The following is a 16,660-nucleotide window of genomic DNA, read 5'->3' as shown; positions in this document are numbered from 1 at the left end:
ATTCAACGACTATATGCCACGAATCATAAAAGATGTGCACACAACATCTTGGATGATGCCGCAGACCCTCCCACGGCAGCAAATTTTGATGAGTTCAAGGAGTTCTGGTCGGGGGTCTTCAGTTCTCCGGACGAACCATCAGAAGGAAGGGCACCCCCACCCAACTGCGCCGAGGATGAGGAGTTAAAGGCTCAAATTACAAGCCCATCAGTCCGACAGAGATCAGGGAGGCCTACCCTGCTCTGCCCGACGGGATTAGCACTCAACAGTTGAGTATTCCTATACAAGTCTTAATCGACTTGTTACACATTTTCCTATTAATGGACAGACTACCTGAATCTCTTCTTAAGGCGTTCGCCATCTTGATCCCTAAGAAGAGGGACCCCACGTCGCCCAGTGATTACCGCCCAATTACTGTAGGCTCGATCGTGGTGAGACTTTACCATAAAGTTAAGAGGGTTATTATTATTATTAGCCATATGGTGCAAGGAAGCTTGAGGCTTATACTGCACCAGCCAAAAAAAAAAAAAAAAAAAAAAAAATTCCCCGAGTTACCCTGAGAGAGATTTGTTTGTTTGTTATTTGGAGCATTAAGCAACTAAGGCCATATTGCTCCGGGATATGCGGTGGTCATTCCCTGACCTTTCCGCATCCTTTGTATTTGGTGGTGACGGGCTCGAACCCCGGTCTAATCAAGAGGCGTGTGCTACGCACTGCTGCTCCTTCCCACCTGGCTACGAGAGAGAGAGAGAGAGAGAGAGAGAGAGAGAGAGAGAGAGAGAGAGAGAGAGAGAGAGAGAGAGAGGAATGAATCCAGCTCAAGACCCTGGGTTTGCCAAGCCCATACTCACCGGATGTGAGCCCCTGGGGTTAATTATGAAGATGCTCAGGTTTAACCATCGACAGCGAACCTTCATACCAGCCGATGGCTGTGCCGAGAATGTTTACCTTCTTCTCTGCTATCATGCACAAAGCCAGACAGAACTTACCTCTCTCTCTCTCTCTCTCTCTCTGTACAAATTGGAGCAGAATGGTATTAAGGGTAAGTTGCCACAATGGATAAAAGGATGGTTAAGTGGAAGAGGACAGAGTGCTAATCAATGGGTGGTGCTGCTCTTCGTGGACTAATATTATTAGTGGAGTCCCACAGGGTTCGGTGTTGGGTCCACTGTTGTTTTGTATATTTATCAATGATATTGATGAAAGTATATCAGGCTTAATGTCGAAGTTTGCAGATGATACAAAGGTTGGCAGGGTTGTTAATGACAGCAATGGCAGTGTGCTACTGCAACAGGATCTATATAATTTGGGCAGATGGGCTAAGAAGTGGCAACTGAAGTTTAACCTTGACAAAAGCAAAGTACTGCATATGGGTAGAAGTAACCCCAGAGAAACGTACCAACTGTGTGGTACAACACTTAAGGTGGTAGAATATGAAAAAGACCTGGAAGTAATTGTGCAGTCAGATATGAAGTTTTTTGAGCAATGCAGACAGGCTTCCAGGGCAGGTCATGGGGTTTTGTCAATGATATATAGGAATTTTGCTAGCAGGGAAAATGAGGTGATTGTCCCTCTGTATAAGGCAATGGTCAGGCCACGCCTTGAGTGCTGCGTACAGGTCTGGAGGCCTCATTTTAGGAAGGATGTAGATTTGCTTGACCGTGTACAGAGAAGGGCAACAAGATTGGTGAGGGGAATGAAGGGATCCTCTTACGAAGAGGCTTAAGTTCTGCAAATTGCAGTGGCTGGAGACTAGGCACCTGCGCGGTGATCTCATTGAGGTGTATAAGGCCTTGAATGGGTTGAGCACGCTGAATTCTGATGGGATCCTTCCACTTGTTCAGATTACGAACCTAAGGGAGCATAAATTCAAATTAAGAAAAGACAGAGGTAGAATAGATGTGCAGAAATTTGCCTTTAGCCAGCGGGTGGTTAATTGCTGGAACAAACTTCCATCTGTCGTTTTAGAAGTTGATAGGTTGAATAAATTTAAGGAGGAACTGGACAGGCATTTGGAGGGAATGGTGTGATTTTTTTTTTTTTTTGGGCTGATGCTGAATAAGCTCATACACTTTCTTTCTTGCATCACATGCCACTACTACTACCTTGCGTCGATAGATATCACTAAGGCATTCGACCAGGTAGACTACGCAGCTGTCATTGAAGCTCTATGAAGGAAAGGCTTTCCTACCTCCTTCATGAGCTACATTATCTTTCTGCAAGGAAGTGCAGCACTAACTTGAGTCGCAAACAGAGAACACCTCATCAAGCCCACGAGAGGTGTGCGACAAGGGGATTCCCTATCTCCTCTGCTGTTCAATTTAGTGGTGAACTTTCTCTTAAAAGAGCTCCCTACACATATTGGTTTCTCTATGCAAGATCAGAAGATAAATGCAATGGCTTTTGCGGATGACTTGATATTGATAGGATCCACCAAAATTGGCCTACAGAGGATTTTGGACCAAGCCTTCAACTTTTTCAAGGAGGGCGGGCTGGCCATTAACCTCTCTAAAACATGGACGATGTCCCTCGTTCTGTCCGGACGCGAGAAGAAAATCAAAGTCCAGGACGTTAAATTTCTTTTAAGGGAGACTGAACTTCCATCTGTTTCAGTTGATACTGCGTGGAGGTATCTGGGGGTGGATTTTACACCGGGTGGTAGAACTAGTGCAGGATGCGACCTGAGTGTCCTATTGACTAGACTCAGGAAAGCTCCCCTGAAACCACAACTGTTTATTTTGAGGGTATACGTCTTGCCCAGACTGTACCATAAGTTAATGCTGGGACGCATTACAGCGTGTTTATTAAACAAACTTTACGTTCAAGTCAGGAGGGCCATCCAGACTTGGATGCGCCTACAGGTTACTTTCACGCTGACGTGGAGGATGGGGCTTGGCATTCAAAAGGAATCTGCTTATAGGACTTGAAGCTTCTTCATCCTGTACCATACGAAAGTTAGCCTAATATAGTCTTGTCAAGAAGGAACTTAGGTTTTGCGACTCTCTAATAAAAGACCGTAACTCGATTTTGGACACCGTAACCAAGGTTAAGCGTAGATGGCGGAACCTCCTTCAAGGCTTGTGACGGCAAGGCCTTCCATAACTCGCACATGAAGTCCCAACACCACTGGGGTGAGCGATGGCACTCGACTCCTATCGGAGTAGGAGTTCATTGATCTTAACCGAACCAGAATCAATGCTCTTCCGACCCTGGCGAGGACTTCCAGAGGAAGGAATGATCAGACTGCCTGTAGGGCGGGTTGCCAGGCGACTTTAGCTCACGTGGCACTACGGTGCCACAGGACCCATGGCATGAGGGTGAAAAGACATGCCATTGTCGATATCCTTGAGAATCGACTATCTCAGAAGGAATGGATCGTGCTGAAGGAACCCCACTACCAGACTGACCAAGGTTTACGAAAACCCGACTTTGTGTGTTTTATCACACAGAGCGCACATATAATCGATGCGAAAGTCATTGGACATGGCCACGACTTAAACGTTGCACACCGTCTAAAAGCTAGATATTATGACACAAATAATAGTCTCAAGGAATCAGACCTACCTAGCACAACACTTATAGTATCTACGGCTACTATATCGTATAGGGGCATTTGGAGCCCAAGCTCCGCCGCACACAATTAGGGCTACCTCTCGCGGAGGAGAGGGGAAACTTCCATCATGTTTTATGGTGGTGTAGCAAATAATGAACGGTTAACGCCGTCTTCTATTCTCCAACTCGACTATGGTTGCTATTCTGGCGTACCTTATACAATTCCCATTGTGGAGTAAACACTGCTGTGGAGATAGGATGACATGGCATGGATCGAAGCTTAAAAATATATTGCAAAGCTAGCTATCTACGTCTAATATTCAAAGTGGTTCATTGGATTCACATATCCTGTCTGCTGGATATATGCGAAAAGCTCTGTAACCATCGTTTTTGCCCATTTATTGCTATAATTAATAGCGGTTTGCAATTGTCGTTCTGTCAATGTTGGAGTGGTAAGAAATACTAAAATCATCCACATAAACTGCATTAGATATGAACGGCGCTAGTTGTTTTGTAATCGCGTTTATCCTAATTGCGAATAATATGGCACGCAGAAAACTGATCCCTGGACATCTCGCTGGAAATTTCGAGACTGGTATGATCTCACACTGATTAGAAATACCGTATCTGATAAGAAGTTCTAATAAAGAGAGGAAAATGCCATCTTAATCCCGTTTTGTGAAGATCTTGTAAGATTCATTATTTCCATGATGTGTCATATGCCTTCTCTATATCAAAGAAGCCATACTAGATTGTAAGAAGGGGTTTCATGTACTTGTTTCTACTCTCACCAGATAATCAGGAGTGGATATGCCACATTTAAAACCGCATTACATTATACATTAATATTACATAGGCAACTGAATGAATTATCTGGAATGGTACGTTCTTTGCCGGGTTTTAGGAGTGTCATAATGCCAGGAGTATGGAAAACAGCTAATAGTATCATTAAACAGAGTATGTGTTTACACGATGACGTCTTGAAGTGTGTTGACATGTCGTAGTGAACGCTATTCGGTCAAACAACGCTTTATTTCGAAAGGAACAGCGCTATCTGCAATTCTTATCTTGTGAAAAGATTGTTTTATCGCAGGATAGGAGACAGTTGTGATTAATGACTACCTTCAGAGTGGGGTTCCTCAGGAATCGGTACTGGGACCGTTGTTTCTGATTTTCTTAAATAAAATCGACGAATGCCAAACGAAATAACGTAACGCCTAATGCCAAAATTTGAAGATTCCAAGATCTGTGGATTAATTAATGATAAGCGCTAAAGTCTTTCAGGGATGATCATAAAATTGGCACCTAAGTTTAATTCAACAAAACGAAAGGTCTTATTACACTTAGGGAGTAGCAATCCTAAAATAAACACTTGGGACTGAATTAAAAACAGTAGAGAAGGAAAGGGCTCTGGGAGTTACGAATTTTTTCTGAGCAGTGTAAACAGGCAGCCAGGTAAGCTCATGGTGTCATTTCAATGAAGTTATCAAATAATAGCCTGTAGAGATAGGGAGGTCAAAATGACACTATATAAGGAGCAATTGTAAGACCGCACTTGGAACTTCATCTGTAAAACGACACTGAGCTTCTCGAAATGATCCAAAGACGGAAAACTCGCCTGGTGAGATCGGGAAAAGAGCGACCCTATGAGGAAATAATTCGATTATGTGGGCTACGGAGCTGGGCAATCAGGCACCTTAGGTCTTACTCTAACAGGGATTAGTAAAAATTAATGAGTGAAATTTTCACCGTTGTAAATGACTCTAGAACAAGGGTCACAAATTGAAATTACAGAAAACCTGTATATTATTATTTCTGCATCAGCCAAAAAAAAATTTCCTAGTTAGATTGCAGGAAGGAATAATTACCTCCATGGGAAGGCGAGGCTGACAACTTAAGGAAATTCAAAGATCAACTGGATAATCAATGATTTTTAAAATATCCGTTTCATTAATATATATAAAATTATCATTAATATAATCCGTTTCATTAATATAATTAATGAAAATATTCAATTTGGTTATATTGCTTTCTTATGATGTTTTATATCTTCCTCAATATCTTAACAATGTTTTTTTTTTTTTTTTTTTGGTAGTTGTTGGCGCATCGGCTTCTGTGGCCATAATGCACCTCCCAGGGTTTTTGCAGTACTTTGATCCAAGCCCGAGGCGAGATTCAAACCCGCGACCTTTGGGTTGCCAGGCAGGCACTTTACCCACCCGGCTAACAATGTCTTTACAGCCATCTAATAAGAATGTTATTAATGGCATGTAATAACAGTGTTGAATTTTTGTACTTAAGTATTAGTAAAATATAATATACGTACTTCAACAGAAACCGAATCCTACTTCACAAAATGTATAATTAGTGATAGAAATGTATAGTATCTTATGCACGGTGGCTCCAGAACTTCAACTCCACAATAGTACACAGTGATGATACAGACCTCTGCAAAAGGCCAGAAAGGTATGTAATGTTGTGTTTATGCAGTTGTTTGTTTGTTATTTGGAGCATTAGCAACTAAAGCCAAATGCTCCGGGGATATGCGGTGGTCATTCCCCGACCTTTCCGCATCCTCCGTAATTGGTGGTCACGGGCTCGAACCCCGGTCTAATCAAGGAGCGTGTGCTTCGCACTGCTTCTCCTGCCCATCTGGCTACGGAGGCAGCCATGTTTATGCAGTGTGATTGTTTAGTTGGTTTTGGTCACTTGGTCACCAGGAAAGCGATCACCTGGATAGCTTGTAGAGGAACACCGGCCATAACTAGTGGTAAGGAACTTCGTACAGTTCATGGTTAACTGCACGCGGGAACCAATGCGGCACCAGACTCGACATTTTATCTATTCTTATCCCTAGCAAAAAAAAAGAAAAAAAGTTGCCCCTCTTCTAAAATAATTCATTCCAAAAGATTTTTGACGAGTGCAGTGTATGTAGTTGACCTTGCAACCACCAATCATCGCAAGACGATGGGATGGGTCTTAACTATCAGTTAGAACTAGGAGCGTATCTCAGTGGAAAAACTACTACAGTATACCGCCAGATCCACCACCATGGCAGAACCGGTTTGATATGGCTTTTAAAGATCGCCTGGGGCGGTAGGCTAATTTTGGCTGTGGAGTCTAGAATTCGTAGTTTCGCCTCTTGCGTATCCTTTGTTTTCTGGAGCTCAGTGTCACTTTGCATTTACATTAATTCAGCACGTTACAACTGTCGACTATGCTTAATTTCTGAAAATAGCACACATTTGGCTATTTTTGCGTCCTCCCCAAAAATATTAATTCTCCCATCACACCCTGACACCGGCTACAGGCAATTTTTTTCCACATAACGTCCCCCCCCCCCCCTTTCAGAAACTCTTTCCGCTGTTCATCATCTCTAAGCACGTTTGAAATTTATTCCAGGCTAACCGTTCATTAGCTTCAGAGGCTAAAATATTTGCCTATTTCATAGTTATCACCGATGAAAAGGGGATGGAGGTCTCAAAAGATTTGGTTGTTGTAGTAAGGTTAAGGAGCATCAGCGACTAAGGCTATATTGTTCCGTATATACTCTCTGTAAATTATGTTTTCGGTGGTCGCTGGACGAAAAACCGAGTTTCCATGAGAAAAACCATGCTACCCTCGCCTGAGACCAACTCACCCACGTTGTGAGAGAAGGCCCATAATTCCTCCATTCATCGACGGGATTCTAACCCCAGGTCTTTTCCACCGGGTGTGTGAAGGACAGTTATTATACCTACTGTGCTACCTACGAGGGCAAAAGATTTGGTAAGGAAGTACAATGCACGATATTAAGAAATCCATTACTGTTTAGGCGTGTTTTTAAGTCGATTCCTGTCTGTGACTGAAAAGTTACTAAGTTCTCTTCAGTCGAGGCTATAGTTGGACTATCTCAGGCGGAGGGGGTAGAGTTTTCCCCTTGAGTTACTCTGGGTTTTTTAGCCCGTGCAGCATGGAAAGCGGCCCTCGAATGCGCACTATTTACAAACATAAAACACAATGTGGCGCAATATGGCCTGAATCGCTGATGCTCCTAAAACCCAACATGCGTTTCCTTTTTAATCACATTGGGAAATATCTCAACGAAAAACAACATTAGAGTAAACACTCTGGTACGGAGATAACACACCAGATTGAACTCGAATTTTGCGGTTCTAAAGGAAAAAAACGAAGCGATATGTTAACGATTTCGTATCGTAGCGAGACTGTGGTAGAAATCTCACTATGATAGTTAAATCATCCATATATTTATATCATCTATCTCAGGACTTCCTGTTAGGTTTCTTCACATCCATATTAGAAGAAATTAATTCATCGCGGGCCCGATTCCTTTTTGGCATAAAATTAATAAAATGTAAAGTAAATATTATGATAACATTTCTATTTCTTTCAATTACCGAACTCTTACTTGTCAGCGTCCCTAACTGTTCGAGGGGCAAACTTCCACTGGACGCCTCTCGATGTTGGCTTCTCTACATGTCACGATTCAACAAGTCAGTAGTGTGACTTGTTTTTCACTCTGGTGGAAAGCTTCTTTCAGCGACATTAGATGAAATAAGTTCTTAAATGCTCTGCTAGATTATTAACAAAAAATCGGATTAGGAGCCATCCGGTTGAGCGCAGGATGTGTCATACCATTTTATAAGAAATCAGGTTACGAATAGAAAATGAAATAAAAATATCGCATTGAGAATAATTCAAAATTAGGATGGAGGACTAGTTAATTTTAATAATTATTACACGCTTTCGAAGATTAATTCTTCACGCTCTCTTCCTGGAATTTGTCGACATTCAGAGTGAACTGTGTCAATTTTATCAAGAGTAAATTACTAACAGAAATTTGAAGGGTTCATTTTAATATCATAAAAAACATCGTGTAAAAAGAATATTAATGAAGTAATCGGGTAGAAATGACTTAAGTTTACTTCAAATTTAAATTGAAAAGAAAACTTTATTGGTAAATTTACACGTAGTCCATCCAGGATTTCATTATTGCGGCTACAGTTGAAAGATTCCCCTTATCCTGACAAGATAGTACAATAATTAAATTGCCGTATTTTTCTCCAAATTAAGTTTTAATCCATTAGTAATGCAAGGGTTTTTTTTTTTTTTTTCTTTTACACTGGCCAAGTTAGTTGGTCTCGGATGAGGTGAGCAAAGATTTTATCCAAAAACACGCAAAAACGACAGAAGAATGCATTGAATTTAGGCAAACGATTTACCCAGGAACACGAAATAGAATTTAAGTGTACGATGCAGTCGGTGCTTTCAAGTGAGATCCTCCCTAATCCAACAAAAACATTCAAACTGATTGAATTGTAAATGCGATCAGCCTATTTCTCCACGCGTTATCTACCACTCCAGAAATGGGGTGGTATACAGAGGGTCTCCATCTTATGAGTTCTCTCTTCTTAAATGTGCCTGGTAATTTGAACCCAGATCTCCGCCAACTATGATGCACTTGACTGAGACAACTAAACTTATGGTCTAGTGATCATTAATAGTCACACGCTCGATAATTCTTGTTTGTTATTTAGTTTTCTCTTTTACTGATTGGTAAATCACTGTATACTTATTATCACCGTATAATGTATACTTAACTTTTCTCAATTTTGCTTCAATTGGCTTCCTATCATTGCACAATAAAACATCAATAAAAAACTGTTTAATGCCCCATCTAAGTTTCTGTTCAAAGAGTGCAATCTCTCGTTGCAACAGTGTAAACCAGAGATCAGCAACCTTTTTCCATGCGAGTGTCGTTTTGTTCATGCAACTCAATTTGGACCGACTAGACAGTGTATATTTTGTATTTGCAAGTTTCCCAGATTGAAAAAAGTTAATGAATAAATCTCAGTACTTTCAGATTGAGTCTATGGGTTGCATTTGAAGGCAGGAATGACGAAGTACTGTCGTCATCAGTGCCCTCGATCAGACAGTCACTGGATAATGGCAACGCGCCACAGTCAAAAGTAAGAAAGTTAAAAGAAATACAAAATAAAGTGAATGAAAGCGAGCATTAAACCTGAAGCTGCTCCACACCGAAATTTTCCTTTATTTCTTTAAGTTGTGAAATAATTTCACAAGGAAATTTATCACATCGATATACGAACTAAGTTTATTGATGATGATTGAGCGTAATTCCTCTCCAGATCTGATGCAAGAGGTTTCCCGGTGTACACCCAGTGTGTGATGATCATTGGGTCAACGCAACACTTTAAATCTTCATAACCTGTTTAGTTCAGTTCTCCTTGAAAAATATAATAATAATTTAAGACGAAAACTTACATTAAAACTGTCACTCAGAAAGCGAGGTCCTCACTTTGAGGAATTTGTACGGTACTGTTATTTTTCGCGCGCCATATATCAAAGATCCGTTTTCTTTCCCCTGCTAATGTAAATGGTATTGACAACTCAATCGTGAAGGACGAATTTGTTTTTATGGCAAACTGCCAGCTGCTATCGATCAAGGTTGGATGACCCAAACCACGAATGTTATTTAATTCTGACACATTGGACCGTATTGCTGCATCTCTTTTCTCGATGAATTTTCCCGTGTTCCCTGCGCACGACACCACCCAAATATCAATTTAAATATCGATAGGTCATTACTTTCAAGTGCAGTACTTGAAGTGTTAGCACCGATACAAGGTCATCTTCGCTAATTCTTCGCGTTTCAGAACACCGATTTGGCAACTTCTTTTGCAAGCATATTCTTAAAGATGAAGAGAACTCTATTTTATATTCAAATTAAAAAAAAGCAACACTAAAATTTCAATATAGTTATGACAAACAAAGCGGCAATTGAAACAAATTAGACCAGTCCATCATACCAAATGGTCCAGGAACATGAAAAAAAAAAAAAACCATGGTAAGCCATGTTGGCAAGTGTCACAATAATATGGTCTCGTCGTTAATATATTATATTTTAATCCAAAGTAAGTGACTTGGTTCATGAGAATACTGTATTAGGAAATTTCATGCGACGGGGTTGCCATTATTTGATTAACTTCACATCACTTTACCAGTTAGGCTCTAGTAATGTTTCCAATATCTCAATTCCTTTTTCTCTTGTCTCTTACTATGGATAGATAAAAGATTATTGTTGGAGACTGATCTGGCTCCTTCGTTTCTGGATGTTATGGTTCGGCGTGTGAGTTCCCGATTGGCAACCTCTGTATCCAAAATTAAATAAATTAAAGTGCAAGAAACAGCTCACCAATTATGAGTTTACGAATACTCGAGAACATCTGTACCACGCATGCGTTATTTAGTTGAGATTATCCTACCGTAAAACAGTTGTGAATACCGCAGAAAATACTTCTTCCATCTGCTCATTCCCATTGCACTCGTGAACTATTGCAATAGTTCAGGCATTTCAGTTAATAGGATTTCGAACTCGCATGACTGCTAAATACAGTTAATTATCGTATTAATATCCAAACGATTAGTTATAAACCGAACACTTCTTTTTATCAACACCAAACAGTAGGAAACATGAGGTTATTGTATAAGCTGGAACATATTAGGATTACTGGAAGGATTAAGATGGATTGCAGGGTAGCTGCAAGGCAAAAGGTTTTGATTAATGGATATTCTTCAGAGTGGTGGCATAAGTGGGGTCAGTAAGAATCAGTTCTTGAGCCGTTATTGTTTATAATTTCCATAAACGACACTGATGAAGGGCTTTTTGATTTTTTTTTTTTTTTTTTTTTGATTTGGTAGTTGTTGGCGCATCGGCTTCTGTGGCCATATTGCACCTCCCAAGGTTTTTGCAGTACTTTGACCCGAGGCGGGAATCGAACCCGCGACCTTTGGGTTGCCGGGCAGGTACTTTACCCACTCGGCTAGCCCGGTCGGCCTGATGAAGGGCATGATGTCAAACTTGGAAGGACGTAAAGATTGGGAGAGTCGTTCATGATCATTGCCAAGCAGGGTTCCTTCGGGATGACTTGAACAGGCTGCAAGAATGGTAGGAGAAGTGGCAGCTATGTTTTAATGCAACAAAATGCAAGGTCTTACACTTGGGAAATAGAAACTCCAAAATACATTATACACTTGGTGGAGTTAAATTAAAAACAATAAAGAAAGGGATCTAGGAGTTACGATACGACAGATATGAAGTTTTCTGAACAGAGTAAACAGGCGACCAGGAAAGACCTTGGTGTCTTATCAATGATTTATCGAACAATATCTTGTAGAGATAGGAAGGTCATAATCCTACTGTACAAGACATTTGTAAGACTGCATTTGGAATACCGTGTCAAAGTATGGAAACTTAATATGAAAAAAGAAATTGAGCTTGGTGAAAAGGTCCAAAGAAGGGCAACTCGCATGGCGAGATCGGCAAAAGGACTACGCACGAGAAAACTTCGATTATGTGGGCTACAGAGCTTGTCAACCAGGCACCTAAGAGGCCTGATTGAGGTTTCTCAGTAAAATGAATGAAGGAGAAAATTTCATTGTTATTTAAGAATTCCAGAAATAGGGTTCACGAATTTAAATTACAGAAAAAAAAAAAAAAATTTTAGATTGTATATATATTATTATTATTATTATTTTTTTTTTTTATCCAGCGAGTTGTTCATTATTAGATTAGAATAATTACCTGCATGGGTAGATAGGTAAGGCTCACAGCTAGGGGAATTTTCCAAGATCAACTAAATAAATAGTTATCTGCATGAAGAGGGATGCGTATCATTGCATTTTCTTATATCCTCTTTACTTTATTTTTTTTTTCTGGCCAGTACAGAAAAAGGCTGTGGCTTCTTGTACTATATGGCTAATGCTAATACTATAGCTAAAGATGTATTAGAGGCGCATGTAGTTTCATCCTGTAATTCCCTCCCCTACTCTAACCTTTCCCCTCAAGAAGGAACAAGCAGAAAAATTTACATTTTCGTCCAGTACGATTTTCAACCTTGGACTTGAATGGAGGGGATGAATTGGCTTTCCGTTACTGATCATATCCAGAGATCTTATGACTACACGCAATGCAATTTGTAGTTATCATAACAATTAAGATTCCTTGAATATTAACTTCGGATGAAAAAAAACCGAGATTACACGTGATCTAACCCAATTTACACATACTGGCATATACCCCACCTTTCCATGGAATTGTTTACCTAAGTTAAACTCCCCACCTCCGGGGAAGGAATGTACTCAAAGGCCGGACAAAAGTATACGTAAAATGTCAGCCAACTTGAATCAGACGGATCTGTATCAGATAATACACGTAAATCGCTTAATCGGAAATAAATACAATTTCCCTTTGAAAGAACGCCAAAACAACGATAGCAGTAATTACATACAACGATCGACAAACTTCTGGCCACCCAACTCAGATACAGGTCAGGTTATGCAAAACAAGAAATGAAATTTATTAGTTATTCAATTTGAGATAAGTCTCAGCCTCGAATAAATAGTACTAATTAAAAGTAGAAATAAGAAAACATTGACTTATGTTATGTCGTTACTCATATTAGCAAAAATGAAGTAGCACTCAATTCTAATAAACTGTTCGTAATTGTTTTTTTTTTTTTTTTTTTTATTTGCCACTAAATGTAGGTCAACCTACTAGCATCCATTCACTGTATGCCATCTGTTTTACGTAAACCAGTTAGAAGATTCGCTGTTCTCCCACAGAGGTGGAAAAGACACGAGTTCGAATCCAGTCAGTGACGCGAGGAATTTTTATGAGTCTTTTTCACAATGTGGCTGAGTTAGTCGGTCTCAAGCGAGGGTAATACGGTTTTTCCTCCAGAAAACTGGGGTTTTTCGTCAAACAAGTAGCACTATACATAATGCTGTACAGCACAAAAAAAAAAAAAAAAAAAAAGACTGAGAACCAGTGATGTACGTTTCTGTTCCTCTTAACGGAAAATTATATTCCATTATCAAGCATCCTCAGCTTGTATTTGTATTGCTTAAACTACTTAAAACGAAAAATACCGCGTCCTCTTGAACCATTTTATTCATTCTATTTCAATGATTTCGCATAATCATCGTCCCCTACCTGAGAACCGAGGCAGTTATTTTCTTGCCAACAATTTTTCACCATTTCAGTTTTAACTTCGCAAGGCCATCTCTAAAGACTAGCTCTTTCTTCGCTCTTTAAACGCCAAAACCGATCCTGCTCTAGTCGCCTATTTCTTTAATTCCATTACTGTGACCTACTTACTCAGCAACAACTCCTCTTACACTTACATCGAATGTAAAATCTAATAACACTCAGTTGCATTCATAGCAGTTCGTTAAAAAAAAAAAAAAAAAAAAAACCTACGCAGACATCTTAATACATAAATTTTCCTTTTAGATATATGGCTTCTGGGACAGTGCATTAGACATCTCGAAACACAAACCAAAGCAAAAATCAGTCCACTGTACACCTACCAGGAAACTGCGTGCAATGATCAGCGATTCGGTTGGTTATTCTAAAGAATGGCATTCTTTAGGATAAATGCTTTAAAATTAATAACTTTCCTTAAAGTGAGGTGTTAATAGTACTTAAAGAGAGCAGCATGATGAGAATACTACTCTTGTATCATATTTACAATGTAGAAAGATATACAAAGCCAGATGTTGGAAAATAAGTAGCTACACAAAACTTAACTATGCGTTTTAAATTAGATATTGGGCTCAAGCAACGAAATTAAGAGAGCAGAGTTTAATTTTAATGTTATAACAGTATATTATGATAATATTGTGGAAGGAACAAAGAGCAGCAGAGAAATAAGAAAAGTAATGGGAAAAAAGCTTTGAGAAGTGAAGAATATTATACGGGAGATGAGGAATTTAAGGATAAGAGTGGTACGATGATATATATATATATATATATATATATATATATATATATATATATATATGGCATGTGGTACTCTATGGAGCATAGACATAGGTGTTTGAAAGGTTTGACCTGTGAATATGGAGGAGGATGAATTAGGGATGGATGAGATTTATTATTTTTATTTATTCAGTTGATTGTTACAATCGCCCCTTGTACAGTATGCAAGCCAGGGGGATAAAATTTACAACACAGAGAATAAATTTACATAAATATTGATAGTTTAGTGAAAAAAGTCCATCGCGCTGGGTGTCTCTAAAGAGGAGTATTCACATCACGTTGCAGTCAGACTAATGTGATTCAGATGTTTGTTGCAAGATAGTCGTTGTGTAGGCCTTATTGGAGCATAATTTTTCACAGTTAAATTCAAACTGGTTCGGGATTTCAATTGTATTAAGCGGGAACAACCTGTTAAAGCTTTAAGGAGATTAGGTAGAAGCAAAGTGGATTGATTTAGAGATTGCATGATGGCCTCAGATTTCGTGGGTGCGAGATTATGCCGGATAGGACTGGCGCTTCCTATCTACCTGTCAATGACTTGGCCAGGACATGTCCTTGATAACAAACATCAAAGGTGTCCGCTCCACAGTTGCATACAGAATGCCTCTTGATACAGTGAAGGGATGTTGAAAGATACGGTTAACTACCTAAGAAGCCAATATTCAATGTTTAGGAATGTTTTAACATACGTTTCTGGAGCTGATGACCAAATGACCGAAGCGTATAAGGCAACCGGAGCAACGCACCTAACAATGTATTCTTCACCAGTTGAGCATTATGGATCCCTGTTGGGTTGAGAATGGTTGATTAAATGAGAAAGGAGGAGGCTTTCAGAACGGTTGATGATTCGATACGCGTGGAGAAGTGAGGACTGATGACCGGACAAGTTGAGGAGGGTTCCAGAAGGAGACTGAGGAAAACTATTTTAGATGAATTGAGAAGGGATGGTGAATATGGGAAGATGAAGAGAAGACAGGGAGAGTGTTCATGGACCGGACTTTGGCAGAATACTGACAAAGAAATGAATATCCAAACTCCATAAAGCTAAGGGTTGACAGAGCAGGGGTCAGGAACTTTTACCCGAACGCTGCTCTCATTTTTCAGTACAAAAGGGAGAAAAAAAAAAGTGATGTAATTCAACACTAAAACGCAATTAAAAATATGATATCAGTAATCTTCTGTTAGGTTATTTTTTCGTTGTGCTAAGTTTTGAATATCGCTGCAACTCCAAACTTGCATTTTTTTTTTTTTTTTTTTTTTTTTGCTTCGTAAAGCAAGATACATGTATGCATTTTGAAAATGCCCCTTTGAATTTTTTTTTTTTTTTTTCAATATGCGGTATGAGAGTTTAAAATATACTCCACTATTATTAATTTGTCAATCTTTCTAGTGTCCGGGCAGGGTAAAATTTCCCGTGTGAAGGGGTCAATGATATATAATTTACAATAAACCAAGATACAGGTTATTGTCGATTCAGAAATGAGGATTTCTTGCGGCTCACACTTACTGGAAGTGTTTATGGAAAAGGCAAATGTCTCAGCAAATAGAGTTAATGCACAAAGGGCATTAACTCTATAGAATTAATGCACAAATTGTTAGTTACAAGAGACACAGGGGAAATATTTGACGGAAGCAGCCCTCCTGTCGAAGGACTTTTGTAATTTTTCTGTAGGCCAGAAGGCTTGAACTTCCCAGAAGCCGCATCCCCTATCAGGACACTTCCCACAGTTGCGACTGCCTGGATTGGGATAAGTGATCCGACCGCACAACCCCCCAAAGCTTGCTGGGTGTAGCTTTTCCGACCCAGCAGCACTGAGAAAATACCATCAAATGCAGTAGAAGTTGCTATACCGGAGGGGTTGTTAAGTATGAAGGACGAGCTCGCGGAAGTATGAAAGGGAAAGACGAATCTCCTGGAGTTTAAAGAAATATTTATTGTTGACACATTTAAAAAAAAAAAAAGTCTTACTAACCAGTTTAGACAAACAGTGACAATGGATTTCGAAAAATCCATTTAGAATAGTTTAAAAGTTTAGCTATAAAAGTTAAGGAGAATAATTACCATTTTAATCAAATGTCTTTAGCTTAAACCACAAGCCCTTGGTCCAGTTTGCGACTATACCGAAGACGTTGATTTCCTTTCCATATCTATAATTCCGTCCTCCGATGGATTGTTCATTTTAGGTACACATCGACTGCAAAGGACACGATGCTCCAACTTCAGTTTAAGCTTTAAAGAAAATTTGATTTCAGCACGAATTTCTT

At 39.6% G+C, this 16,660-nt stretch overlaps 1 protein-coding gene across 2 annotated transcripts in view; it reads right to left on the bottom strand.

Moving 5' to 3' along the window:
* The window catches only part of LOC150077602 (1-phosphatidylinositol 4,5-bisphosphate phosphodiesterase delta-4-like), a 298,832-nt gene that overhangs the window by 245,692 nt on the left and 36,480 nt on the right, over positions 1-16,660 (bottom strand). The window contains exon 2 of one of the 2 annotated variants that reach the window (XM_090386233.1): positions 16,458-16,625. The gene's annotated coding sequence lies outside the window, so the exon portion shown is untranslated. Of the gene's footprint in view, positions 1-7,960; positions 8,051-16,457; positions 16,626-16,660 lie in introns of those variants that run through there. The other variant, XM_090386234.1, reaches the window with a different exon arrangement.

Source organism: Mastigoproctus giganteus, chromosome 12 (genome assembly GCF_048544385.1).
Source record: "Mastigoproctus giganteus isolate SK-2022 chromosome 12, ASM4854438v1, whole genome shotgun sequence".
Lineage (NCBI taxonomy): Eukaryota > Metazoa > Arthropoda > Arachnida > Uropygi > Thelyphonidae > Mastigoproctus > Mastigoproctus giganteus.
Note: the sequence above shows the minus strand (reverse complement) of the source record. Positions and strands in the feature narration are given on the sequence as shown.